The sequence below is a fragment of the Globicephala melas genome, chromosome 6 (assembly GCF_963455315.2).
Source record: "Globicephala melas chromosome 6, mGloMel1.2, whole genome shotgun sequence".
In the NCBI taxonomy this organism is placed as follows: Eukaryota; Metazoa; Chordata; class Mammalia; order Artiodactyla; family Delphinidae; genus Globicephala; species Globicephala melas.
The window spans coordinates 31,569,920-31,597,680 of NC_083319.1; the positions used below are offsets into that span (position 1 = coordinate 31,569,920).

The 27,761-nt window shown below is 37.6% G+C and overlaps 1 protein-coding gene across 4 annotated transcripts in view; it reads right to left on the bottom strand.

The window, feature by feature from the left end:
* The window catches only part of PLPPR1 (phospholipid phosphatase related 1), a 641,182-nt gene that overhangs the window by 454,139 nt on the left and 159,282 nt on the right, over positions 1–27,761 (bottom strand). For 2 of the 4 annotated variants that reach the window (XM_060299950.1, XM_060299951.1), the window contains one exon: positions 6,893–7,073. The exons of 1 other annotated variant lie outside the window; for it this stretch is intronic. The gene's annotated coding sequence lies outside the window, so the exon portion shown is untranslated. Of the gene's footprint in view, positions 1–6,892; positions 7,074–27,761 lie in introns of those variants that run through there. One more of the 4 variants, XM_060299948.1, reaches the window with a different exon arrangement.

Genomic DNA, 27,761 nt, shown 5'->3' on the forward strand with positions numbered 1-27,761 from the left:
TCCAAAGTGCAAAAAAATACTACTACATTTTGGGAAAAAGGAATAATAGATAATTATGATGTACATTTTTCTTATTTTGTGGAAAATTGGGGAGAACATAAATAATTCCTCAAAGCACCAATGCAAGCTTTGGGGAGGGGGTTGTGTCCCAGAAAACAGAAGCTGGTTGCAATGACAGAGAATATTTTAAAATAAAAGTCCCCGTAGTTGGTCAGGAACAAAGACTGAATATGGATACTTGGAATATGTCTTGGAGATTAGATGGGTCATCAAGGCTTTATTGTTGACTGATAGTACAGTGGCAATATTAATGAATTTATCTACTCAACAAATGCAGGGTCCATCTGAAAGTCTCCAATGTCAGTCACTGAGGCCCACTGCAGACCCCAAGAATTTTAGAAGGCAGAAAAAAGAGAGGACCAGAACCACATACATACAATTTAAACCCTACCTTTAAGATATTTAACTGAGCTCTCCTGAATTCTCTCTTGAACCAGAAAGGTAGTGATTAGAGATTAATGTCAGATGTATTACCAGGTATAATCTTATGTCAAAAGAGCATCAAGATTCATAATTGTCAGAAGACAAGTTGTCACCACGCTTGTTGGTTTTCTGGTACAGACAGGTTCTCACTTAAAGCTCACAATAGCCATATTCAAGCAAATGAGAAAACACTAACAAGCAATTTCTCTACACTCACACAGAGTAAATGGCAAGACCAGGATTCAAAACAGGATCTGTTTGCAACCAGCACCAGTGAACCTAACCATTGCACCACAGTGCCTCGTGGGCTCACCCAGCAACCATGACAAAGCACTCTTACACACCTCTGAGGAACCAAAGGAAAAGCTGCTGTTGCAAAATTTAAAAGTTCAAAGAGTAGTGGTTTTCACTAAGTCATCTGGATTGTGAGTGCAGAAAGCAAAAATAAAAACTGGGTGTCCTAACACTCAGTCCGGAACTTTTGCACTATAGCCCATGCATGCGTGCGCACACACACAGTAACAGGAATTCAATCTTACAATTGCAGGCTGCTGCTGATGCCAGGCAAAACATGCATCATCTTACACTGAAGAAGCTGTGAAAGCAGAAAAATCAATCTACCATTTTAATAAAAAATGTGAGAAACTGAGAAGATGAGCTATGGTGCAATCACTTTGGGCGTATCTGGCTGTTTTGCTATTAATCATTTCTTTACTGGGCAGTCAGCAAAACTTTATTTAAGTCTATTCAGTGCTTTGTCAGGTCCACTGTAGAGGTCCTGTGACCAAGTGGGATGAGATTACAAGACCATCATTGTATCCTAAGGACCAGGAACTCTGCTCATAACAGCAGTCTTCAAGTGGAAAAGATTAAACCTGGGGAAAGACGATCTTTTCTCCCAAGACTGGAATATTGAAATTTCCTGACATGACAACTTCTAGCAATTACAGATCTTGGATTTAAGATCTTAAACTTCATTTGTAATCAATCTTCAATCACTACCTTTCTGTTTTAAGAAACAATATTTTTTAACATTTTTATTGGAGTATAATTGCTTTACAATGGTGTCTTAGTTTCTGCTTTATAACAAAGTGAATCAGTTATACATATACATATATCCCCATATCTTGTCCCTCTCGCGTCTCCCTCCTTCCCACCCTCCCTATCCCACCCCTCTAGCTGGTCACAAAGCACCGAGCTGATCTCCCTGTGCTATGCAGCTGCTTCCCACTAGCTATCTATTTTACATTTGGTAGTGTATATATGTCCATTCCACTCTCTCACTTTGTCCCAGCTTACCCTTCCCCCTCCCCGTATCCTCAAGTCCATTCTCTAGTAGGTCTGCATCTTTATTCCCGTCTTTCCCCTAGGTTCTTCATGACCACTTTTTTTTTTTTAAGATTCCATATATATGTGTTAGCATACGGTATTTGTTTTTCTCTTTCTGACTTACTTCACTCTGTATGACAGACTCTAGGTCCCTCCACCTCACGACAAATAACTCAATTTCATTTCTTTTTATGGCTGAGTAATATTCCATTGTATCTATGTGCCACATCTTCTTTATCCATTCATGTGTCGATGGACACTTAGGTTGCTTTCATGTCCTGCCTATTGTAAACAGAGCTGCAATGAACATTGTGGTACATGTCTCTTTGTGAATTATGGCTTCCTCAGGGTATATGCACAGTAGTGGGATTGCTAGGTCGTATGGTAGCTCTATTTTAAGTTTTTTAAGGAACCTCCATATTGTTCTCCATAGTGGCTGTTTCAATTTACATTCCCACCAACAGTGCAAGAGGGTTCCCTTTTCTCCACACCCTCTCCAGCATTTATTGTTTGTAGATTTTTTGATGATGGTCATTCTGACTGGTGTGAGGTGATACCTCATTGTAGTTTTGATTTGCATTTCTCTAATGATTAGTGATGTTGAGCATCCTTTCATGTGTTTGTTGGCAACCTGTATATCTTCTTTGGAGGAATGTCTATTTAGGTCTTCTGCCCATTTTTGGATTGGGTTGTTTGTTTTTTCATATTGAGCTACATGAGCTGCTTGTATATTCGGGAGATTATCCTTTGTCAGTTACTTCACTTGCAAATATTTTCTCCCATTCTGAGGGTTGTCTTTTCATCTCGTTTACGGTTTCCTTTGCTGTGCAAAAGCTTTGAAGTTTCGTTAGGTACCATTTGTTTATTTTTGTTTTGATTTCCATTTCTCTAGGAGGTGGGTCAAAAAGGATCTTGCTGTGATTTATGTCATAGAGTGTTCTGCCTATGTCTTCCTCTAAGAGTTTGATAGTGTCTGGCCTTACATTTAGGTCTTTAATCCATTTTGAGTTTATTTTTGTGTATGGTGTTAGGGAGTGTTCTAATTTCATTCTTTTAAATGTAGCTATCCAGTTTTCCCAGCACCTCATATTGAAGAGGTGTCTTTTCTCCACTGTATATTCTTGCCTCCTTTATCAAAGATAAGGTGACCATATGTGCATGGGTTTATCTCTGGGCTTTCTATCCTGTTCCATGGATCTATATTTCTGTTTTTGTGCCAGTACCATACTGTCTTGATTACTGTAGCTTTGTAGTACAGTCTGAAGTCAGGGAGCCTGATTCCTCCAGCTCCGTTTTTCTTTCTCAAGATTGCTTTGGCTATTCGGGATCTTTTGTGTTTTCATAAAAATTGTGAAATTTTTTGTTCTAGTTCTGTGAAAAATGCCAATGGTAGTTTGATAGGGATTGTACTGAATCTGTAGGTTGCTTTGGGTAGTAGAGTCATTTTCACAATGTTGATTCTTCCAATCCAAGGACATGGTATATCTCTCCATCTATTTGTATCATCTTTAATTTCTTTTAAGAAAGAATTTGAATAAGATTAGATTAATACTTTATAACTAGGGTCTTAAGTTTTCTTACAGATCTGCTTCTTTTTCCTTACCTATGTCTTCTGCTCCCAAACTAATTTGGGGATGTAAGTGATTGCCTCAGAGGCCTTCAGACTCTTCCTTCCTGGTGTCTGATGCTTAGAATCATTCTTCTGGTTACTGAGTTACCTAGAGGGAATGGGAGCATCTTCTATCACGCCTCTTAAATTGACCCACCTGAACCAACTGAATATCTAAGACACCCTGGATCTTGAAGCAAAGGCCTATACATTGGAAGACTCTAGTCCAAAAAACAATAATGCCTCCAAGGATCCATCTCCACTAATCCCAGAGCAGTACACTCCCTAGGTCCAAGCATCCTCCCTAGGAATGGACATAAACTGTAGTGCATCTAGTGTTGATGATCCTTCTTGAACCAAGCTCAACTGCCATGAAGTTCCAACTTCAGGAGCTCATCCAAGGTAGGGGTGTCAAGTGTCAGCATCAACCCAGAGAACATGAATAGAATCCCTTTTCTAAATACCATATTCCCTTCTAAGACAGAGTCACCTGAAGCAGGGGCTTTCTTCATATTACTTCAATTGTTTTCTATTGCTTAGTTAGTGAAGCAAAAACCCAGAACATAAAAACAAAAGATGCATTTGGTGAGGAGCAGAATATTTTACCTTCTTATTTTCATTCCCATCCTAGACAGCTTTACCTTTTTATGACCCATCCCCCTACACTCCATCCCAAGGTTGAGATAATCATAAAACATTCTTTAAGAAATCTTTGCATCATAATAAAGAGGGCTCAGAAAGAACATTTTCACAGCATAAATTAAATCTTCTAATTCCTTCCATCAGCACCTTTCAAGACATGAATTGCATATGCTAGACCAAATGATGTTTCCACACAAGCTAATTATCAATTTTATACAGATTAGTAAAACCACATTCATTCAGATCCCATTAATTTGATATTCTCATGAAGTGGGATGGTGATTTAGCTATATTCTGTGGAAAAAAAAAGACTATCTTAAGCAAATTAAGACAAAGTGATAAGAGGACTACAGAGGACATCAGTCTTCAATCTCTTCTAACTACTATTTTTCAAGAAGTATTGGTATACCCATATCACAAAAATCTTCCTTCATCAAATCATTGTTGATATTTTCTTTGTGCCAAACAGGTACACTTAAGGAATTTACAATCTGGTAACTACAAACTAAAAGTTTCCATAGTTAAAAATCATTCTTATGATTGGATTTTTAAATTATCTAATAGGCATACAAAAGAAGGTCACATACACATAAATAGTGAAGCATAAAAATAATTACCTCATGACTTTACCACCTACCCTCAGAACTAGAATATTCCCAACATCCCTGTACTAATCCACATGCCCCTTTCTAATCCCCTCCGCTGCCTCTTCCTACACCCCCACCAGAACTAACCACTATCCTGAAATTGGTATTTATCATTCCTTTGCTTTTCTTATGGTATTACTCCATACATATGTATTCTTAAATAGTAAGTTAAGTTTCACTTGTTTATAAACTTTAAAAATGGTATTTAGCTGTGTGGATTCTTTTGTGACCTGCCTTTTTTCACTCAATATTATGTTTTCAAAATTCAGGCATGCTATAGCAGTGTAGCTGTGAGTTCTTCATCTTCACTACATATAATATTCCATTTTATTTATATAGTTATTGTCATGGTGGTGGATATTTGGGGTATTTCCAATAATTTTCTATCACAAATAACATGCTAAACAGCTATGAACATCCTTGCATTTGTGTGGTGTTTATATGCAAGAGTTTCTCTAGAATATACCTAGGAAAGGAAATGCCAGGTTCTGGGGTATGTTCAAGTTTAAAAGATAGTGCTAAAAATCATTTTGAAAGTGGCTGTACCAATATTTACTTCCCTTAGCAAGGTATAATTCTCCATTGATCCATATCTACTCCAATAGTTAATATTGGCAGATTTGTCTTTTTAATTTTGTCAGTTTAATGAATGTGTAATGTCATATCATGATTTTAACTTATAATTCTTAATTACCAGTAAAATGAGCACACTATCATACGTTTACTGGTCATTTGGATTTCTTTTGGGAAATGTCTATCTAGGCCTTTCATTCATTTTATATCAGCTTGTATTTTTCTTATTGATTCATAGGTATTATTTATTTCTAAATAAAATCATTTATTTGCAGATACTAGTCCTCTGTCAGTTACATGTGTTGCAAATTACATCTCCTGGTTTGTGACCTATCTTTTCATCCTCTTCATGGTGTCTGTCGTTGAATTAAAGTTCTTCATCTTAAGGTAACTGAATTTATCCACCACTTTTATGGGTAATGCTTTTTATGTTTTAAAAAATCTTATCCATCTCTGAAGGAAATCAGATAATAAATCTTTCCTCTGATCTATTAATTATCTGTCCCTGCAAATAGCTTTAATTTCTTTTAAATATTCTATAATTTTAACCAGTAGTTGAATATTCCTAGAACCACCTGAATCAGAATCACCTAAGTATTTCTAAAATGCTAACACATGGTCTTTATTTTTCCCACAATGATTTATTGAGTAACTTTTATATGCCAGGTTCTACTCTAAGCCTGAGCATACAGAAGTAAATAAAACAGACAAAATCAAAGAATGCATACAAAAGGCCAACAGGTACATGAAAAGATGCCAAACATCACTAATCATCAGAGAAATGCAAATCAAAACCACAACGAGGTATCACCTCACACCTGTAAGAATGGCTATCACTAAATGGCTATACACACACACACACACACATCTATATATCTATATATCTATATATAGATATAGATATATCTCACAAGGATATGATCAGGGATTCAAACAAGGCCCTTGCTTTTCCCAAAAAATAAAATAAGTTTTTTTCTTGTTCAAAAAATTGTGTTGCCAGGGAGATCAGCTTGGTGCTTTGTGACCACCTAGAGGGGTGGGATAGGGAGGGAGGGAGACGCAAGAGGGAAGAGATATGGGGATATATGTATGTGTATAGCTGATTCACTTTGTTATAAAGCAGAAACTAACACACCATTGTAAAGCAATTATACTCCAATAAAAATGTTTTAAAAATAAATAAATAAAAGAACACCAGTCACACTGGATTAGGACCCACCTTAATTACTTCTTTTTAACTTGATTATCTCTGTAAACACCTTATCTCCAAATAAGGTCACATTCTGAGGTACTGGGGGTTAGGGCTCCAACGTCATCTTTTAGATGATACCAGCACCCTTCAGAACTGTCTCTCAATAGTGTCCTCAAGGCAAGATCTAGATATCATCAATAGATTACAAGCCACATTCTGAATCTAATAAAATCCTAACAATTAGATGTAAGTGTAGTTTATTCCTTTATGTTCCCATGTGCCACTGTAGTAGAAAGATTGCCGACTCTAGATGACCTTGATGTTTTTTGTTTCATATCTGCATTTAGATCTTTAATTATAAAAACAATATATGATCATAAAAATTCAAGCCATACATAAGGGAACAAAGCAAAATACCTTCTCCAGCCTCCTCCCCTCCTTGTCTCGAGTCTCATTTCGCAGAGAGGTTCCATGAAGAGTACATTCTTTCAGATCGTTTTAATGCATGCACATATAAAACATTTTCCTTTTTTTTTGGCCAGTTTTCCTCTTGCTTTTAATCTGAATTTTCTAATGTGTCTGAATGAACATACCTTCCCTAAAAATGAAAAAAACAGAAGCTTAAAAAATGAAATGGAAATTTTACTGTAAGATATCTTAAGTGTATCTCTAGAATTTTAAGGGGAAAACAAGACAGAAATGCCCTTAGTGGGGAGAAAGGCAACTTATTTGTTTGCATATTGCAATAGAAATTCCCCTTAAGTTCATTATCAGTTCATTTACTATTCAGTTGGGAAAGAACCAATTAGTGCAGTTCCTGGCACACAATAGCTGCTCAATAAATATTAATTAATTAATTAATTAGGCAATAAAGGAGTCTCCAGGAAACATCTTTTGGAACTGCAGAGTCTGGCTTAGGAATCTGTAGGGGTACAGGTGGTGTTGTCATTGATTCTTCCAACTAACAGTTGGGAGTTTCAAAGAGAAAGGAGGCTATGGGAGGTGAAAGACTAGCTATGCAGATGGTGTCAAAGAAGAAAATTTAGGTTTCTGGACTACAATGTAAAATAGCAAAATGATAAAGCTTTGGGCTAGAAATGCAGCACATGTTAGTAGTACAAGAAAGCATATGTTTGTCCGAAAATGAACTACCCTGATTAAAAGCCATGGGGCAGAGGGGTGGGATAGGGAGGGTGGGAGGGAGACACAAGAGGGAGGAGATATGTGGATATATGTATATGTATAGCTGATTCACTTTGTTATACAGCAGAAAGTAACACACCATTGTAAAGCAATTATACTCCAATAAAGATGTTAAAAAAAAAAAAGCAGTGGAGCAGGAGATCTGGACACTGGTTTAAGCTTTGCATCAATTAAGCATAATTAAACCAAATCATAGCACCCATTTCATCCTAGTCACTTTTAAAACGACAATACAATGCCTACGAGCATTTCTAACCTTTTTTTAATCTTAATATTAAATGTACCCCTAAAGGGAGACAAGAAAATGAAAAAGTGAGGTATGGATCCACTTACTAAGGAGTCCTAGCAGGCATGACATAGAAGGAATTACAATAATGCCCAAGGTACCCAGTGGTGTCCACAATACTGTAACTAAGAATAGATTCAGAAATAATACAGTCTCAGGTGATTATACACTATTATGGAGAGTGTGGATAGAGAAAAAAGAAATCTTGATATTAAAAAATAATAATAAAAGTCAAATGCAACATTATTGTTGTCCTCAGACTTGGTAGGCAGCTGCACACAAATGGAATATTGTGGTTGATGTAAAGGAAGGAGAGGCAGAATTTTACCGAGTATAAATAAAATATACACCTGCTCAAAGATTCTTAAATGTGAGGGTAAAAATACCCCAAACAATATAGGAGTAAGGATAAAAGAAGAGATCATCTCTGATCATTCATTAATCCATTCATTCATTCAACCTGGTTGATATTCAAAACATTTAACAACTGGTATGGTACAACCAATCAGAAGGTACACTTCAGCCAATCAGAAGAGATACCAGCTATAAACAAATGGAACAATAGCAAGGGGCACCTGGTGCATGTGTGCTGACCACCTACCATCCCTGCATTCAGCAACTGAGTACATAAGAACAGTGTGTGTGTGTGTGTGTGTGTGTGTGTGTGTGTGTGTAAAATATGGAATGCTTCTTACCATATACACCCTCACCTTACGTGACATCTTAGGTCCAAATTATTGTTAATAAAATTGTAAGAGTACATCTTTTCTCTTTCAAGAAAAATTTTCAAATTTGCATTTAATTTAAAAACTCATTTTACTATAAATATTTGGCTTACTCCTGCGTTTGGTTTCAAATAACCACAAGTTCTTTTATACCATGTTTTGCTCATTCTTGGGCCATTGGAGTAAAACATCCAATAACTTTAAGTGTTTCTCAATGCTTTGCATATATGAGAATGTGTTTCTCCTGCCTTTACACATGAAATCTAACAAAGAGGTATTAAATTTGTGAGGTCTCAAGAGTTTCCTCATAGAAATTTTAACCCATTGCTCCACTGTTCTCTAGCATTTATCATTCCTAAGGAGAATTCTGAGCCAGCCAGAGCTTTATTCCTTCACAGGTAAACATTATATGCATTGAGATTTCTCTCTTCATCTAAGTACATTTTGCCAGTAAATATGCAGGTGTGATTCTTTTCATTTTTTAATTCTCTTTTTCATTTTTATAGATTCCTTTCAGGAAACTTTTCCACTTTTATGTGCCCATTATTGCTTCTGTTTCTATTTATGTCTATTCTTTCTTTATGCTATTCTTTTCTCTCTCAAAACAGCTATAAATCTTATTAACAAATAGTTTTCTAAAATGTCTGTGTATATATATAAGTACATATATGTATAATTTTTAGCTTCATAATTTACAGATACACGAAACTTTTAGCCTCAGCCTCCGAGTCAGGCTGCATCCTTTCTTCCTCTCCCAGGCTCTGCTGCAGTTCTTCCATTGGCTTCATGTTGTTGTGGCAGATGTTGCCGAAGTGGCGGTAGTGGTTGTTTTCATCATAAAATGAGAAGCAGTCTGCCCAGACAGCATGTTTGTCAACAGACAGGTTTGGTTTGTTCTTTTTTCTTTATTTCCTTGACTTTGTTCATTGTACATTTGGACGCTGATCACATCCCTTCTCTGGGATCTAAAGTGAAGGGCATGTTGATGTACCCAGTCATGGCCGGTGAATGGTAGACTGGGGATAAGAACACAACTCTTTTGACTCCATACTTTTTCCTGATGCTACAGCATAAAAAGAGTCAAATGTACGCAGATATGACATTGTAATAAAGTGGTGATGCTGACATCACAAATGTATTTCTATGTGAGTGCATATGTAAATAAATACATATAATTCATAATGACAGTCTACTCTATGCTCCTATTCTATAACAGAGGAGGATTCAAAATAACACTAAAGCCAAAGATAATATAGTAAAATATATTGTTACCATGATGGTGTAAGCAGAGGGATCAGTACAGCTTATCTGAAAAGTAATTCAAAGAGCACTGTATACTGAAGGAAACTGAAGGACTTCTTTCTTGTTCATAATATATATTTGATAATCCTTATCCCTTTGGCTTTCTTATTTGCCCTAAAGGAGCCTGTAGAGTTATATAATCGCAAAAGGAAGTGCAGCATGAAGAATGATTTTCCATTTTATGCCATCCACTGATCCAGTTTATAGCAATGTCAAGTCATTAACAAAAATCAGAGATTAGATACTGTATAAAAACAAACTAGGCAAACGAATAAATAGCGTTGAGAAATTGCTGGTACTTAATAAGGGAATTTTATAATGAAATTAAAAGTTAATTCACCTATAAATAATGATATTAGTAGTACGCGAAACTACAGTATTTCGCTGCAGCATTTCCTGAATGCCTGCTCTGGCCCTTCAGTGGGAAGACCTTTATACTATACATATTTATAATCTTAACTCTTTGCAGCATCATTGTCATATAGGATCATTTTGAACTCTTCAACTTTATGGGCAAAAGTCTGAAAGCCACTCATATGATACCACAGCAGGCCTCCTCAGAGTCTTGCTAAATATTTAATAAGCAACAAATTGTTAAAAAGCCAATTAGCATGACCTCACAGTCCCTTTAGAAGTTTAGATGCAAGTTTCTATCATTTAATGGTAAAAGATTACTGGATTTTTGTATCTGATTCTGTTACCTAACAACCCATCAAAAATTTGCTTCTCAATTCTAAGCAGATTAGTTAGCTTCTGCTTTTTCAGTTTGAATAAACACAAAATAATTCTAAGAAATTCCTCCCAAGATTATGTAGGCAAAAATCACTTGGATTCAAATCCACTGGTTTTTAACTATGTTTTGTTTATTGTTTTTAATATAAAATGTTAATTTAATAATGTAAACTAAAGGAAATGTAGAGACATTTTAAAATTATGAATAAATTATCAGCAGTACTTCCATCACTTAGAAATAATCATGGTTAACAAAGACATTTATTTCGGTTGGTCATTCAGTAAAATTCTACTGTGACTTTACCATATACACAATATTGTGCTAAGTGCTAATAAATACAGCAGTAAACAGGGACCAACCCTTGCCCTCATGAAGCTAACGGTGCGATAGGAAAGAACGACACTGAACAAGTAGTTGAAAATTCGATCAATAGTTCCAGCATGGTGGTTCTGGATACTTTGGGTGCGTCAATCAAAGATTTATATAGTCTATGATTTAGAAAAGGGTTCCCCAAAGAACTGACACTCTCTCCTCCCACCGGAAGGTAAGCTCCATATAGGCAAAGATCTGCTCACTACAATTCCTAGCACAAGGGTGGAAAAATTAGATGCAAGACAACTCTTCAAACAGATGGGAAGGATGAGAGATAAAAGGAAAAGGAAAATTACAGGTTAACAAGCTCACTGAAGGGAGGTTTACAGAAGTCTTATTTGAAAACATCTACTTTCTCTGTGAAGTAGGCAGTAATTTAATCTGCTGCAAATTTAAGGAGAATTGGGAAAAGAAGGTGTCAGAATTGAGGAGAAGGGAGAAAGTATAAAACAGTTGTGGAGGGCTAGAGTTTGAGCTGTTGAGGAAACTAGTAAGCACAGAGCAGTGGAGGTTCGTAACCACAAATTTATATTGACACCAGTTTGATCAGATCAGTCTTTTTTACTCACAGGACTAGAAAGCTGAGTGCAAATAAGGCAAAGGCAGACAGTGGGCTCATCTAGTGTTGGGGTTTTGCCCCTGACAGATACATTCTAAGGACAAGGGACAGGAGAGTATAATGTGCTTCAGGTTCATCTACTATTCTGTGGCATGTATCAGTAGCTTGTTTCCTTTTGTTATTATGAGTGTTATTCCATTGTATGTATATACTATAGTTTGTTTATCCATTCATCAGTTAACAGACATTTGTATTGTTTCTACTTTTGAACTATTACAAATAATGCCACTATGAACATCTGCAAGCATTTCCTTGGATAGGTCCGCAGGAGTGGAACTGTTAGGACATCTGGAAAATATGTTTAAATTTTTACAAATCCATGAAATTGTTTTCCAGAATGGCTACACCACGTTTCATTCCCACCAGTAATTAATTCCCTCATCTTACCAGGATTTTCACTTTAGGCACAGTGAGTCCTTTTGACATACAAATTCAAATGGTTTTCCAGTGAGTAAAAAAAAAATTTTAATTTTAACTTATTTTCCATTGATATTGTCGGTCTTTTGGATTATAGCCATTCTAGAGGGTGATACCTCATTGTGGTTTTAATTTGTACTTCTCTAATTACAATTTAACAGGTGTTTTGGAACATTTCCCTATACTCTTTGCTTTGCTGGGATGGCTCCATTTTTAATTCAGTTCCTTGTTCTAATATCTCATCAATTAACTCTTGTCTCAAAATCTCATGTTTTCTTTAACTCATAGTTAGTATAGGTACATTCTGTTTCTTGCTAAAACTTGTTCTCAAAAGTATTTTTTTCTCTATCCCTTTCTGTTTTCTTTGTTTATCTCTTATAATCATTTCATAATTTCTGTCAGGTTCCAACTGTTTTGTTTTGCTTTATTTTTATCCTTGAATGAGGACAACTTTAACCTGAACTGTTCTTTACCCTAAGATGATCTTGTTAATTTCTCCCTGAGTCCCTTCCCTGGACACCATTAAGTTCCTCTTAAATCCCAAAATGAAGGAAAGTTCCATAATCTAGTAGACTGAGGAAGAGATCTGGGACTGTGGGGGAGTCTCAGCAGTTATCTTTTGGTAATCACTTCTTTGTTGAGAAGCCATAGCCACCTGTCCGTATTTGATTCTCTACTCCTTGTACTCATTCTTCCTCACATTACTGCCCATCATTTTTGGGGTGACCATCTTATTAGTGAGAAGTCATGCCAAGCAAAGGCCTGATACCTGCTGTCTTCCTATTTGGTATGACAATAGTACTGTTGGAGCCCCATCAGAGCCACTTCCAAATGTTACTGATCTATAGTGAAAAAAAGGAGCTCCAGGTGGCATGGCCCTCACTAGAGAGTCTTCCTTTAACCATAAAATTTATTCATCTTACCAGGATTGTCACTTTAGGCGCAGTGAGTCCTGCAAACTCAGGTGGTTTTCCAGTACGTAAAAAATTCTTAAAGCAACTTATTTTTCATTTGTTCTGATCTCTTTCTATGGCATTTATTCATATTTTAATACCTGCTCTATTTTCCATTCCTCTGATTTTTCTGTCATCTTCACATTTCCATATCCTTTTCTCTGTATTCCAAAAAAGCATTTCAAAATTGTCTTCTGCATATCTTATGTAAGTTCCTAAAAATCTCTTTTGCCTTGTGTGTTCCTAATTCTGATTTTAAATCTGAGATTATGTTTTTAATTTAATTAAACTCTAAGCCAGGTCTTTATTTCTGTATGCCTTTCAAGAAGCTCTTTGTTCATCTGAATAGGCTGTCTCATTATATTGTCTTTCACCTTTCATCATAAACTTGATGAAACACTACAAATTTAGTTAATCCCATAAACAGATGCTATCAAAATACTTTATAAATCCCATAGCAAATATTTTTTAAAAAGTTTGTGCTTCCTCTGAATTTATAACATCTTTGTTTTACCATCCTATTTTTTTTTTTGAAGAATCCCATATTAGTTTTCCTCTATCTGCTCACACTGGAATTAGAAGAGGTCTGCCAAGGCCTAGGTTTTCCCTCACTGCCTATCTGGCTGTGGTTGGAATTTCTTCAAGCTTAAGTATGAATTCTGTTTTACACAGCTTTACATAACAGTTCTGTGAATGAATGGCAGCTGTAGCAAGGAAACTTTGTGTGTCTTTTCTTCCTTGTGTTTGCTTACACATCTGTGACAGAGGCCAGCTTTCTTTTAAAAGCTTTATGCTTAGCCTGGCCTCTGAGCCAATTACATGGTTTGGCCCTCAAAGGTCTCCTTTCTGGACCTTTTGCTGGGTGCAAAAGCCCTGCCGTGCTGCCAGCCTTGTGCTTGATTTAGCTATTGCATGGATCCTGGGGTTGCTTTCAAGCGTTGTTGCTCCAGGACAGCAAAAGGGAGTCTAGGTGGTTTGTTCCCTTTCTATATCCCAACTCACCCATTCCTCCCCCGCAAAAAATGGCATATAGTGGTGAGTCAGCCTTTAGTTTTCCATCTTTAACCCTTTTTTAACTCCCCAAAGCTGGAACAATTTGTTTCCTCTAGATTTATTCAGTCCCTTAAACTGTACTGATGGTTACTTATCCCACCCCACCAACCATAGACTCTCAGGACACCTTTCATGTAATATCATCAACACTGACACACACATACAGCACACACATGCACACACTCATAATATACACATAGTTGTATACCATTCCATTAAAGTCAAGAACATGATAAGCTAATACTATCAAAATTAATTATCATTGTTCTGGAAATTCAATGCAATTAGGCAGGAAAACAAAATCAGCAGTATAAGTATTTGCAAAAATGAGGTCAAAATATTATTTGTTTGTGATAGGTCTACCTGACAAATGCAAGAAAATCAATAGTAAACTACAGGAACAGATAAAAGAGTTAATTAAGATCACAATTTATTGTTAACTGGAAAACATTAAAACACCTGATGAATATTTTGACTTTTTTTGGTCATTTGAAATAGGGCCCATGCATGTGTGCATGTGTGTGTATGCACATGCATGTGTAGGATGAGACCATCAAAATGTCAACAGTGGTTATCTCTTTGGGTGGTAAGATTTCAAATGCTTGTTTTTTTCCCTATCTATATTTTCCAAATTTTCTATAGTGAATGTGAATTGTTTTTATAATAAAAGGTAAGTTTTTAAAATGATGAAATGACATAATGAATGCTAAGGTGCCCAGCTATATTAGTCACTCCTTTCCTAGGAATCTCCTTAGTGAGTATTTAGGAATAGGTTAAGAAATCCATTCTTGAAATTATAATCCATATAAAAATGATTATGTTTTATGATAGCACCTTTAACAAAGCACATCTGAAGAATACATCCCGCCAAACATAAATACAACCTGAAAAACGAAAACAAGAGCAAAGAACTGAAATCCTTCACAAAGACCCTGTAGATTGGTATATAATGAAACTCAGGTTTCAATAACAGAAAACGATTTCATGCAAAATGTGTATATTAATGTCAAGTTGGGATGAAGTGCAAATAAGACCAGCAGCTCTGGAGAGTATCTCTTCTGTCTTCCAGATTCCCTTTCTCACTTGTCCCTAAATAGCTTGGGAAAACGCCACACATTTCAACACATATTTATGAAGATAAATGGCAAAATAACTTTCCAAGGGTCATTCAGTTATTTTCCAGAAGTTAATACTAGGACAGACACCACCTGGTAGAAAGTGCTCCAAATAAATATTCAACTTTAAGTTCGCAATCATTCATCAGCCTATACCGAGTGTTCTAAGTATTTATACACACTTTAATTTAATTTTATAGCATCCTAAGAGGTAAATATCTTTTTCCCAGGTTAGATATGTCTTTGCTGAACAAGGTCCAAGAGCTACGCTAGATGCCACGGACACAGTGCTTTTTACAAGTACAAGCACTACTTTTACCTTTGTGATGCTTACAGACTAGCTGGAAAAAATAAGCATTAGGTAGACAATCTCATTACAATTTATTTTAAACAGTGAAAGGGACTACAACAGAAAAGCATAAGTGAAGAGGAGTTGTCCATGTGAAGAGTGTGGGTAAGATCATTCTAGGTAGATAGCACAGCAGATCTGAAGGCTCTGAGATAGGAAAAAGCCAGATAATCCAACAAAATGAACAAAAGCCGGGGTGTGAGTGGATGGTGATCAAGAGCAGAGAGTGGTAACAGATGAGGCTGGAGGGGCAGGAAAGGCCAGATGGAACTTGTAAGGCATGTTAAGGATTATTTTTATCTTTATCCAAGGAGCAAAGTGGGTTTAAATAATGAAGTGGCACAACACCATTTCTTTTTTTAAAAGACTGTACTGCCTACACTGTGGTAAAAGATTAGAGGGAAGAAAAAGTGAATGTGGTGTCATGGATAACTCATATGTGCTTTACTTTACTTTCCTTCTCAGTTAACAAGTCCCCCAAATTCCTTCAAGTTATTTCCCCTGTGACATTCTTTGCCTTGGAGTTTGAATGGGATTAATCTCCCCTTAACCCTTAGTGTAAGCCTCCAATCAACAAAATCCATCCCTTTGACTATGGTGCTTGATTCAGGGAAGGACATGTGACCCATGAGTTGGGGGGGAGGGGGTTAAAGACTACTGGGAAAGAAGTTTTGTCACTCTTCTATGAGAGCTACTGGGGGATATGTTTTCCCTTCCCAAAGATCATGAACAAAGAAGCATGAGGACCTAGGACCTCCTGGCAGCCCCCTTATTTGACAGGGTGATCCCGTTTGAGCAGGGAGATAACACAGTGGAAGGCAGAAAGAAGAAATGGAAAGAAACCAGGATTTGGGTGACCTTACTGACATTCTCAATCAAGGCTTGCCCAAAGCCAATCCTAACTCTGACCTTTTTCAATTATATAAGGCAATGAAAGTCCTTTACCGTTTAGGCTGTTTTCTATTACGTGCTACCAAAAGATTCTTTACGGAGTTATCTCTTAGGTGGTGGTTGTAGCAGTAAACGTGGGTAAATGTGACAAATTTGAGATTTATTTAAGAGATATACTCAATAGAATTTGGTAATGAGAGGTTTGAGAGAGAAAACGGTGTCAAGGATGATTGCTAGTTTTCTGGGTGGTGAACAGTGGTGGTATTTCCTGAATTCCGGACCACTGAAGAGGGAGCAGGCTTTGGGTTGGGTTCGGGGATAAGGGAGATAAGCAGAGTTTTGCACACATTGAATGTGAAAATCCTATGAGCTATCCAAGTGGAAACGGCATAGGCAGCTGGACATGCAAGGCACATACAAAAGAAGTAATAAAATAATACTACATAAGTTTTTTCTACTTCCATTTCTCACTCTCCTTCAAACAGACATAAAAGAGCAAGTCTATATAATCTCCTGCAGTCAGCCTATTCTCAGCCTCTGAAATAATAGGAGTGACAAGAATAAAGGAGCAAGATATTCTCTGTTTTAACAAAAGAGGCAAAGGAGAGTCTTTCCCATTTTGTAGAAAATGATAGAAATGCTAAGGAAAGTGGTAATTGGGTGTGAGCCATAACTCTTCAGTGGACAGATTAGGATCTTTACTAACCTGAGAACGTTAGTAAATTGATGATTCAGAAGAGATTCAGCTAGTAACAATGTGAAGAAGTCTTTCTAGTCCATTAAAATATTTTGATGAATGTGAGGTCTGAACATGGCAAGGCAGGGGTAAAAATGTGCTCTGATGAATTCTCCAGAATTCCTGCTTTGACCCTTATTGGTTGTTTGGCTTTGGTGCAAAATAAACTTTCTGAGCTTCAGAGCCATCTACTTTATCTACCGCAAAGGATTATTATGAGAATTAAATAAGTAACAAAGACTAATGTGTTTTGTAAACCATAAAGAGATTATAAAATTTAAAGGGATGACTAAAAAATACCCATTGGCAGAGTAAGCAAATAGGAATTTAAGTTCAAAAGTGACAGGATGATCAACTTTTAACGCAGGCTCACAGTTCTCAGCAGAGTTTAAGAGTTTAAAACTTGGTATGACAAAGATCGAGGAGCTTATATGAGTGTTTATTTCCCTTTTGAGCCACTGTTTACCAGTAGCTCACCAAGTTCCGTTTTGTCACATCAGCATAGGCGGTGGGGACAGTCACTGCCAGGCCTCCTTTTCTCATAGGCAGTACAGCAGAGTGGTGAGAAGCATGGGCTCTGGAATCAGATTAGCTGCGCTGGGCTCCCAGCTATTACTGTGCAAACCTCGGCAAGCTTCTTCCCCTTGCCAAGTCTTCGTCTCCTCATCTACTAACATGGCAGTCATCCTCTGTATTAGTTTCCTACTGCTGCTGTAATGAATTACTACAAACTTAGTGGCTTGAAACAACACAAATTTATGATATTACAATTCTGGAAGTCAGAAGTCTGAAGTGGGTCTCACCGAGCTAAAATCAAGAGGTAGGCAGGGTTAGAGCCTCTGGAGATGTAGGGGAGAATAAATTTCCTTGCCTTTGTCAGCTTCTAGAAGCTCCTTGCATTCCCTTGGCTCATGGCTCCCCTCCCCTCATCTTCAAAGCCAGTAGCATAATCTCTCTCTGACCCTGCTTCTGTCTTCACATATTTTTCTCTGACCACAGCAGGGAAAGGTTTTATCTTTTTAAGGACCTATGTGATTATGTTGGGCCTTCCCAGATAATCCAGGATGATCTCCTCATCTCAAGGTCCTTCATCTAATCACTTCTGCAAAGTCCCTTTGACGGTGTAAGGTACCATATTCACAGGCTCCAGAGATTAGGACATGGACATCTTTGGGGGCCACTTTTCAGCCTACCACAGTCATCCTCAGAGGCTTACAGTAAAGACTAGACAAGTTAGCATATGTAAGGTATTTAGAACAGTGTCTGGCATATAGAAAACACTATATTATATGTGTAAGCTATTGTTGTTGTGACTATTACTGTTATTATTATCATTAGCACAATGTTCAGTCCCTTCAAGGCAGTTAGTTAACAGAGGGAATAATAGTACCTCACAGAGTTTTGTTAAGGATTAAATAAGTTAATACATGTAAAGCAATTTGGACAGTGCCTGACATACAATATGCACTCAGTAAATATTAACTATTATTATTACATCTGTATCAAACACACTCTTTAAAAATACATATATATTTTGGGGGACTTCCCTGGTGGTTCAGTGGGTAAGGCTCTGTGCTCCCAATGCAGGGGGCCCAGGTCCCATCCCCGGTTGGGGAAAGATCCTGCATGCATGCCGCACTAAGAAGTCCGCATGCTGCACCTAAAAGATTCTGCATGCCACAACGAAGATCTCTCATGCCGCAACTAAGACCTGGCACAGCCAAAATAAATAAATATTTTTTTAATACATATATATTTTTAACAAAAAGAAAAAAGTCAATTATTTGTTAACCTGGTTCTTTTACTAAGTAATGTATCATAAACATCCCCACACCTCTAAATCTTTTCCTACAACACGATTCCGAATAGTACGGATGTACGTCATTTAACATATTCGAGGACATTTAGGAAAGTTCCAGATATGGATACTATAAAGTGTTGCAATTGGACATGCTTGAACATATCTCTCATTATTTCCTTACAAAGAAATGAAGTTGTTGGGATAAAATGTATATTCACTCTTAAACCTTTTGGTACATTTTAAATCTCAGTACATCACTCAGAGTTCTTTGCAATATTTAACATTTGGCTTATTATGAAAGTGGCCTAGGCGATTGTTTCTTAGCAAAGCAGAATAATTACCTCAAGTGAGGGTAATGTGCTCCTTAGCCACTCTGAAGAGCAACATGATGTTGAAATGAAAGGTGACTTGCTGGTGGACAAGGGCTGGCGACCACACCAGCATCTCCAAGCACAGGCTACTTGAGGTATCAGCGCTCTTCTGATATAACTAACTCCAGATATGAAAAGCATCATCTGGCCCTGAGTATCAGGAATCCTCAACCTCAAGCTGTGTTGAATTTGGGGAAGTCAGAGCAGCTGCACTGACACGCATTTCACAGGCTTTCTCTCTTAATTTATTCCATTCGTGGAGAATTCCTCTTGGCAAGGTGTTACGGCCTTTGTGTCAGCCATATCACTCTTTTCCTAAAATAGTGAAAGGGCTGAAATGTCTCAGAGGCAGAAAAATTACCTAAAAAAGGATTCCACTGGGAGGAACCTTGCCAGAGGGAGCTAATCACATTGAATCACAGGTGAGGAAGCAACATGACATAGGTGTTTGACCCATTAGCTCAACAATTTATGCTCGCTGTTATTAAAGGGAGAGGCCTTAAAATGGATCATTAATAAAAGTTTTAATATTTAGAGAAGGTGAAAATTGTGGATTCACAGAATCCCAAGATTACAGAGGTCTTCAAGGTCATCTATTCTAACCCAATAGTCAGCTGTTGCTTGAATTCCATTTACAATTGTCCTGACAAGTGATCATTAGCCTCTGCTTGGACATCTCCCATAGCAGGGAACTCGTCACTTCCTGCAAGCCGCTCTCTCCTTAGAACACCTGTTATAACTACAAAGTTCATCCTTATTGAGATCCTGAAATCCATCAGCCTAAATAAGCAAACAAACAAATAAATAGATGTTTTTCAAAGAAATAAATAGATGTTTTTCAAGCATTGACAAGTGATATAGAGTGTTGAAAACATTATATCAAAAAAACAAACAACCTGATTACAAAATGGGCAGAAGACCTGATTTGACATTTTTCCAGAGATAAACAGATGGCAAACAGGTACATGAAAACATACTCAATATTGCTAATCACCAGAGAAATGCAAATCAAAACCACAATGAGATCACCTCATACCTGTCAGAATGGCTATCATCAAAAAGTCTACATATAACGTATGTTGGAGAGGATGTGGAGAAAAGGGAACCCTCCTACACTGTTGGTTGGAATGCAAATTGGTGCAGCCACTATGGAAAACAGTATGGAGGTTCCTCAAAAAACTAAAAATAGAACTACCATATGATCCAGCAATTCCACTGCTGGGTATATATTTGAAGAACACGAAAACACTAATTTGAAAAGATACATGCACCCCAATGTTCACAGCAGCACTGTTCACAAATAGCCAATATATGGAAGCAACCTAAGTGTCCATTAACACATAAATGGATAAAGAAGATGTGGTATATATACACAATGGAATATTATTCAGCCATAAAAAGAACGAAATTCTGCCATTTACAACATGAATGGAACTTGAGGGTACTACGTTTAGTGAAATAAGTCAGAGAGAGAAAAACAAATACTGTATGTTTTCACTTATACATGGAATCTAAAACATAAAACAAATGAATGAATACAACACAACAGATATACAGAACAAACTAGTGGTTACCAGTGGGGAGAGGGAAGCAGGGAGGAGCAAGATAGGGGTAGGGAATTAAGGGTTACAAACTACTATGTATAAAATAAATAAGCTACAAGGATATACTGTACAGCACAGGGAATATAGCCAATATTTTATTATAACTTTAAATGGCTTATAATCTATAAAAATAATGAATCACTATGTTGTACACCCGAAAGTAATATAATATTGTAAATCAACTATACTTCAATTTTTAAAATTTATCTTTACAGCTGACTCCAGAGCCTTTTGTAGGGAGGGAGCTAACTTTGTTTAGAAAAATACTTTGATAAGCCATTTTGGATGACAAAGATGAGGTCCTGAGGGAAAGATGAGGTTCCTGAGAGCTTATAGTGTAAAGAAAAAGCAAAACCAAACTGTTGTGCCTTAGAAATGAATGGAATGTTGAGGTGGGGTGAGTAGTGAAAGGTTGGAAATGGGACTGAAGAAGGGAGCGACGGAGCTGAACAACACAGCCAGATGCTGGCTCCTGTGGGCAAGGCGGCCAGTTAGAAATTACCTGTGCCTGGAAGTCTTTCAAGAACAGTACTCCATCTTAAGTTCATTTCATTTCTATAATACAAAAGATAGATTGGCATAACACTTTTAGAAAGTAATTTGGCAAATATATATCCAATTTGTTTTAGCCTGATAATCCGAATTCTTGATATCTACCCTGAAAAATTAAATCAAATGTGGAAATGCCCAAAATTGGAAACAACCTACATCCTAAGACAGAGATTGCTAAATAAACTATGGTACAGCCCCTTGATGGAGTACTTCGCAACTCTTATATGATTATAAGATACATATATAAGATATATATATATCCCATATGATTATAAGATACATACAAGAAAATATATGACAAATGTTTTATGAAAAAAAATAAGAAAAGTTATAACTCAGTCTTACCCTACTAAGTAAACAAATCAAATGACAAAGAAGTTTATTGAACAGAAAATATTTTAAAAGAAATACACCAGGGGAATTCCCTAGTAGTCCAATGGTTAGGACTCCGAGCTTTTACTGCTGAGGGCTTGGGTTCAATCCTTGGTTGGGGAACTAAGATCCTGCAGGCCATGTAGCAGAGACAAAAAAAACAAAAAGAAAAAGAAATATACCAAAAATCTTAACAATAGTCTTCTCTAAATGTAATTTTCTCCCTCCATTTTTCTAAGTTTTTGAAATTTTGCATAGCAAACATGTTTAACACTTAGATTGGGAAAATCTTTAAATAATCTTTATTTTAAAATCAATTTTAAACCTCATTTAAAATTTCTTTATTGCTGTGGCTCTTCAGCAACTAGATGAGGGAAACAGCTTCATGGATACAGAAAAGTGGCCACCTGTCCTTTCTTCTAGACCCGACTCTGACCTTAGTCAATTCAGATCACCTTTCTGAGTGCCATCTGTGGGACAGGAATAAAGACACCTCCCTGACTCTTTCACAGGATTGTTGGGGGATACAATGCACTGGAGAATATGAAAGCCCTCTGAATTCTACCTCCATATAAAACCATAAAGAACTGTTACTGTTAGATTAGAATCTAGGGGTAGTCAATTCATTCTTCCACTTCCAATCCATTCTTCATTTGCAAATGGTCACTTAATACAATCCAAGAAAATATATTGTATATAGGTCACATTTCTATATAGCACATAGTGGGATAAAATTCAGTATATTACTTTGGAAACAAAATACACAAAAGATCCTGAAACCAGTGGTAGTATAATTCTCTTTAACAGTGTGTATTCATGTGTGGTATGTGTGTGTATTTGAGTGTGAGTGTGTGTACATGTGCAATGAGTGTGGTGTGAGTTGTGTGTGTGAGTGTGGTATGACTGTTATGTCCACATGTATGATGTGTGTAAGTATGTGTTTGGTTGAGTATGTGTACATTCAGGAGACCTTGGGAACCAGAGAAGAATTTAGAATTCCTATTGCCTTATGAAGAGTTCTATTTTGTTTTGTTTTGTTTTACCTGACTACCCATGATGAGGCTGAATATTAAACAAACTTTCTGGACCAAAAATTACAGATCCAAGTTCTGGGAATGTGAGCCTATCACATAGTGAAGGAGACTGTTCAGTGGTCTGAATGGACCTGACTGCAATATCTTAATCTTTGAGCAGAATTCAAAGTCAGTCCATCTTGGGTTCCTTCCAAAAGTTGGGCGATGAATCACACACAAAGACCCAAGGCAGTTTCCTCTCCTCCCCCAGACCAAAACCAATACGTATAGTGGAAAGAACACAAGACTTCAGTCAGAAGCTTGAAGTTATATTCCTACTTTCATTAACTATAAGGCCATCTCTGACCACCAGCTCAGCATGGGGCCACTTCACCCCACGCCACCCTGTTACTTCCCCAAATTCCCAGGGCCCACCTGGATATTCTCTTCCATTGCCAATCCCTCCCAATTCATCACCAGTTCTTATGACCAGATCCCTCTGCCTCTCAATTCTTACAGGTGTATCCTTTCCCACTCTGGCCTGTACCATTCAAATGAGATAAAGTTCATTACCATCTACCTGTGATTATCCTGTACCATTCAAATGAGATAAAGTTCATTACCATCTACCTGTGATTATCCTGTACCATTCAAATGAGCTAAAGTTCATTACCATCTACCTGTGATTATCCGGGCCATGTCAGCGGCTGGACATTAGGGAGCCAAGAGAACATTTTCAAGTTATTTAGCTTCTTCTGACCCAAGTTCCAAGGCTAGTGGACTAAATGATCTCTAGTGCCTTTTCCTGATCTAACATTCCATGATTCTGTCACATGATGATAACAACAACAAATATAATGATAATTACACCTGAAATTTGTATAGTGGGCCAGTTCTCAATGCCTCTTTACTCACATTATCTCCTTGACCCACACGACACGTAAATAAACCAAGTATTATCATCTCCATTCTACAGATCCATTTTGGAGGTTACATGATTTGTTTTTCCAGGATAGCGGGACTCAGACCCATATCTTCTGACTTTGACTTCTAAGTTCTTACCTCCACAGAATAAGGTATAGCAAAACTCTTTTGCTGTTTATTCAGAGGAACAAGGCATTTGTGCAATTACAGTAGTTCCAAAATTCAAATATAATTAATGCAACTTTTTCAGACTAGATTCAGATCTTTTGGGGTATAACAAAACACTTCAATCCTTGTGAAGCAAGCCATGTCTCCTGCCCAGAAGAGAAGTTGGTAGGATTTCAAGGAGACTAGAATTTAGCACATATACCCTAATAGCTTATCCAAATACAGAGCATCATGGGCCTCATCCTTTCTACAGTTGCACAAGTCCTTGACATTCTCTTCAATTATGTGTTAGTGTTCCATCGTTGCTATATAAGAAATTATCACAAACTTAGTGGCTGAAAGCTACACAAACTTATTCTCTCACAGTTCTATAGGTCAGAAGTCTGACATGGGTCTCACTGGACTGAAGTTAGGTGTTGGGAGGGCTGGTTCCTTCTAGAGTCTCTAGGGGAGAATCTGTTTCCTTGCCTTTTCTAGCTTCTAGAGGCTGCTTGCATTCCTTGGCTTGTGGCCCCCTTTCTTCATCTTCAAATCCAGCAATGTAGCATGCTGCTGACCCTGCTTATGCTGTCACATCTTTTTCTCTGACCACAAAAGGAAAAGCTTCCTTTTAAGGGTTCAAGTGATTAGATTAGACCCACCCAGATGACCCAGGATAACCTCCTCATCTCAAGGTCCTTAATCATATTTGCAAAGTCCTTTTTGCCATGAAAAGTAACATATTCACAGGTTCCAAGGATGAGGATATCTTTGTAAGGTCATTATTCAGCCTACCACAATGATTATTTTTCATTGGTTTTATTAAAAATAATAGCTAAAATATATTGATGCTCCTTCTATCATGTCAAATACCAACGTAGAAGCTTTATATACAACCAATTTGTATAAAAGTACCACAAGGTTGGTACCACTATCACAATTTTATAGACAGTGAAATTGAGACTCCTGGGCTAAATAACCCTACAAGGTCACCTAGCCAGTCAGAGGCAGAGCAGACCTTTAAACCACTGTAAAACAACTGGGTGCAGCAGAAATAGCCACTCTTCAATGAAATCACTAATTCCCAGGCATAAAGCTGTCATGTAGCTAAGCTCAGCTGGAAGCCTACAAATATCTCTGCATGGGGGACACCCTGCCTATCCACAGACCCCGGTTTGCAGCCTGAGATTCCTTTGCTGCAGCATGTTCCATCCACAGCAAAAGGGAAATCTAGAGATTAAGATGGCAAAAGCTTCGTAAGACAAAAATTCTTCTAAAACCTCTGTAGACTCTTGAGATTTCTGGTAACACATGGCAAATGTGACAGGTTTCCTGAGCGTCTGCTAGTACTTGGCATCGTCACACTCCAGAGTCAATTTCAAAATGGTCGTTTCTGGCCCACTAAGGCTTTAAATAGCACCTCCTAACAGCCAGAACAGCTTTTGCAGCTTTCACTTTCTATTAAGAGCATGTCAGGGCTCACAAGCTATAGAAAATAAATGTCACAAAGTAAATGCTTTTATACATTGGGTTTGTTTAAATTGCTTTGAAGACATTGAGAATGAAGACACATGGTTCAAAATGAAGTCTTTCAGAAATAATGATGTCATATCTCACAGCACACAAAGTTATCTACTGCTACCCAAAACAAGATGCTGGGATGGCAATGCACATGTCACATTAATGTCAGGGCCAAAATGGGAGAGAATAACAGAAAATAAAATTTCAAAACACTTACGTTTATTGAGCATCTTCTGTTTGCCAGGAGTTTTAGAGAACTAATCTCATTTAATCCATGAAATAGTTTTAAGTAACCCAATTTTACTGGTGAAGACACAGAGCCTTAGAGAGGTTTAGTAAAGGTCCAAGGTCACCCTGCTCAACAGCAGTGAGACAGGGGCTATCTGGCCAAGAAAAGAATCCACTTCACTATATACCCAACCAAAGAGACCAGGCTCGAGGGTATAAGGCGAGAGTCAGCCCTGGCTCCTTGGAAGGCAGCCTGACTAGGAAAATAAGATTTATGTGCTTATAGGCTGTGTGGGAGACCAGAAGCATTAAAGCTGCAGATAAAGATAGGCAAGTGCAACTGATTTAGTTCCAGCCATACAATCTCAACTCACCTAACAGAAATGGTGATAGTAACACCTTGTGATTACGTGGCACCCTTCTCAGGGAAGCGCAGAGGTTTTTACTGTCACATTCACATTCTTCTTCCCATCAGCTCTAGAATGGAGGAGACAGCACAATCACCTTTCTTTTACAGAGGGAGAAGTTAATGCATTTGCCTAAGGTCATTCAGGGACACAGAGGCTTGGAGAGACCATAGCCCTGGAACTCTTGCCCAGACTGCTTACCCACTACTGGATCTGCAAAAACAAATTCAACACCCTGGGCTCAAAGATCCATGGGTGAAACATCCATTTAGTCAGCCTAGCCACGCTCCGTAAAATTGCTGTCAAAATGGCCCATACTACTTAAAACATGTAACAGGAAGGGCCTCTGTATCCTTCACCTCTCCAGATATTCACTTCTGGTGGAGAGGGGATCTTTTTTTGGCTAAACAGCAGATTTGCATTACTGAAAAAGAATCAGTCTTGACCAGAGAAGGGTTTGTTTGTCAAAAGTATGGTCTACCCCACAGAACCTCAAATTCCTGAGCCAGGAAGAGCCTCAATCTTTTCCCAGGATGGAATTTAGAATTAGAGTTTCTGACCTTGACTACAAGGAGCACCAGCTGAAGAAAGTATGACCCCAGGGGAGGATTTGGAGAAAGAAAAGGAAAAGGGAGAAAGACCCTGCTGAGAAGGGACTCTCGAGTGCAGCATCCACTGTATGGACCATCCCCCAGGTGAACCGCACAGATGGGTAAAGTGCTGTTTAGCACAACATCTGTACACCCTTGGTGTTTGCAATTGGCTGCTGGTGTGAGAGTGGTTTTTTTGAGGACTGTGCTTATATGTTCTTCCAGATATCTCAGGGCTTAATAGCAAATATACACAAGATTCAGAATGTGTCTCCCAAAGCACAATTAAAGCAAAAAGAAGTCTATTGGTCTTAAGCAAAAGTATGCATCTTATTCCAGTTACCAGAGTTAACCAAATGTTCTATTGCACCTACACAAAAGCCTTCACAATTAAAGATACTCCTCAAGGCATAAGGCTTAGCGTACAAGATTTATAACGCCAACATCCTCAGCTTCAATCTTGAGCCAACCACTGAGACACTCGCAAATCCTAGGGAAGCAGTTGAGTGATACTGTCCCCTCCCTGAGGCAGACACTTTACTATTATGAAATTTTGAAAGCTAATACCAGATTTTTAGAAATGCTACAGTCTCAAATGTGAATTGAATGAAAATACTGTGTAATTCTGTTTTGCATATTGCTCTGAGATTTGAAGCACAAGATCGGGGCTTTTGGATTAATAAAATGTGTTTTGCCTACCCCTCACTTTCCCAGTGTCTGATGAATAAAATCCAGAGGAAAATAGAAAAGAAAGGAAAAAGAGAAGCAATCTAAATTAGAGGAAATCAGGAGAGAAGATTCAAGAAAATTCTACTACAAAGACAATAGACAAAGACAAAATAAAGGAAGGATAAGAACATAATCTAGCTGAGAAGAAAGTGACCAGAACCCAAGGGAAAAGTCATAAACAGCCTCCCCACCCCAGCTCAGAACTGCAGGGGTTGGAAGCAAGAATTGGCCAGGGAGTAGTAACTGTGGGGCAAATTCACAGTCTCCTAGGCA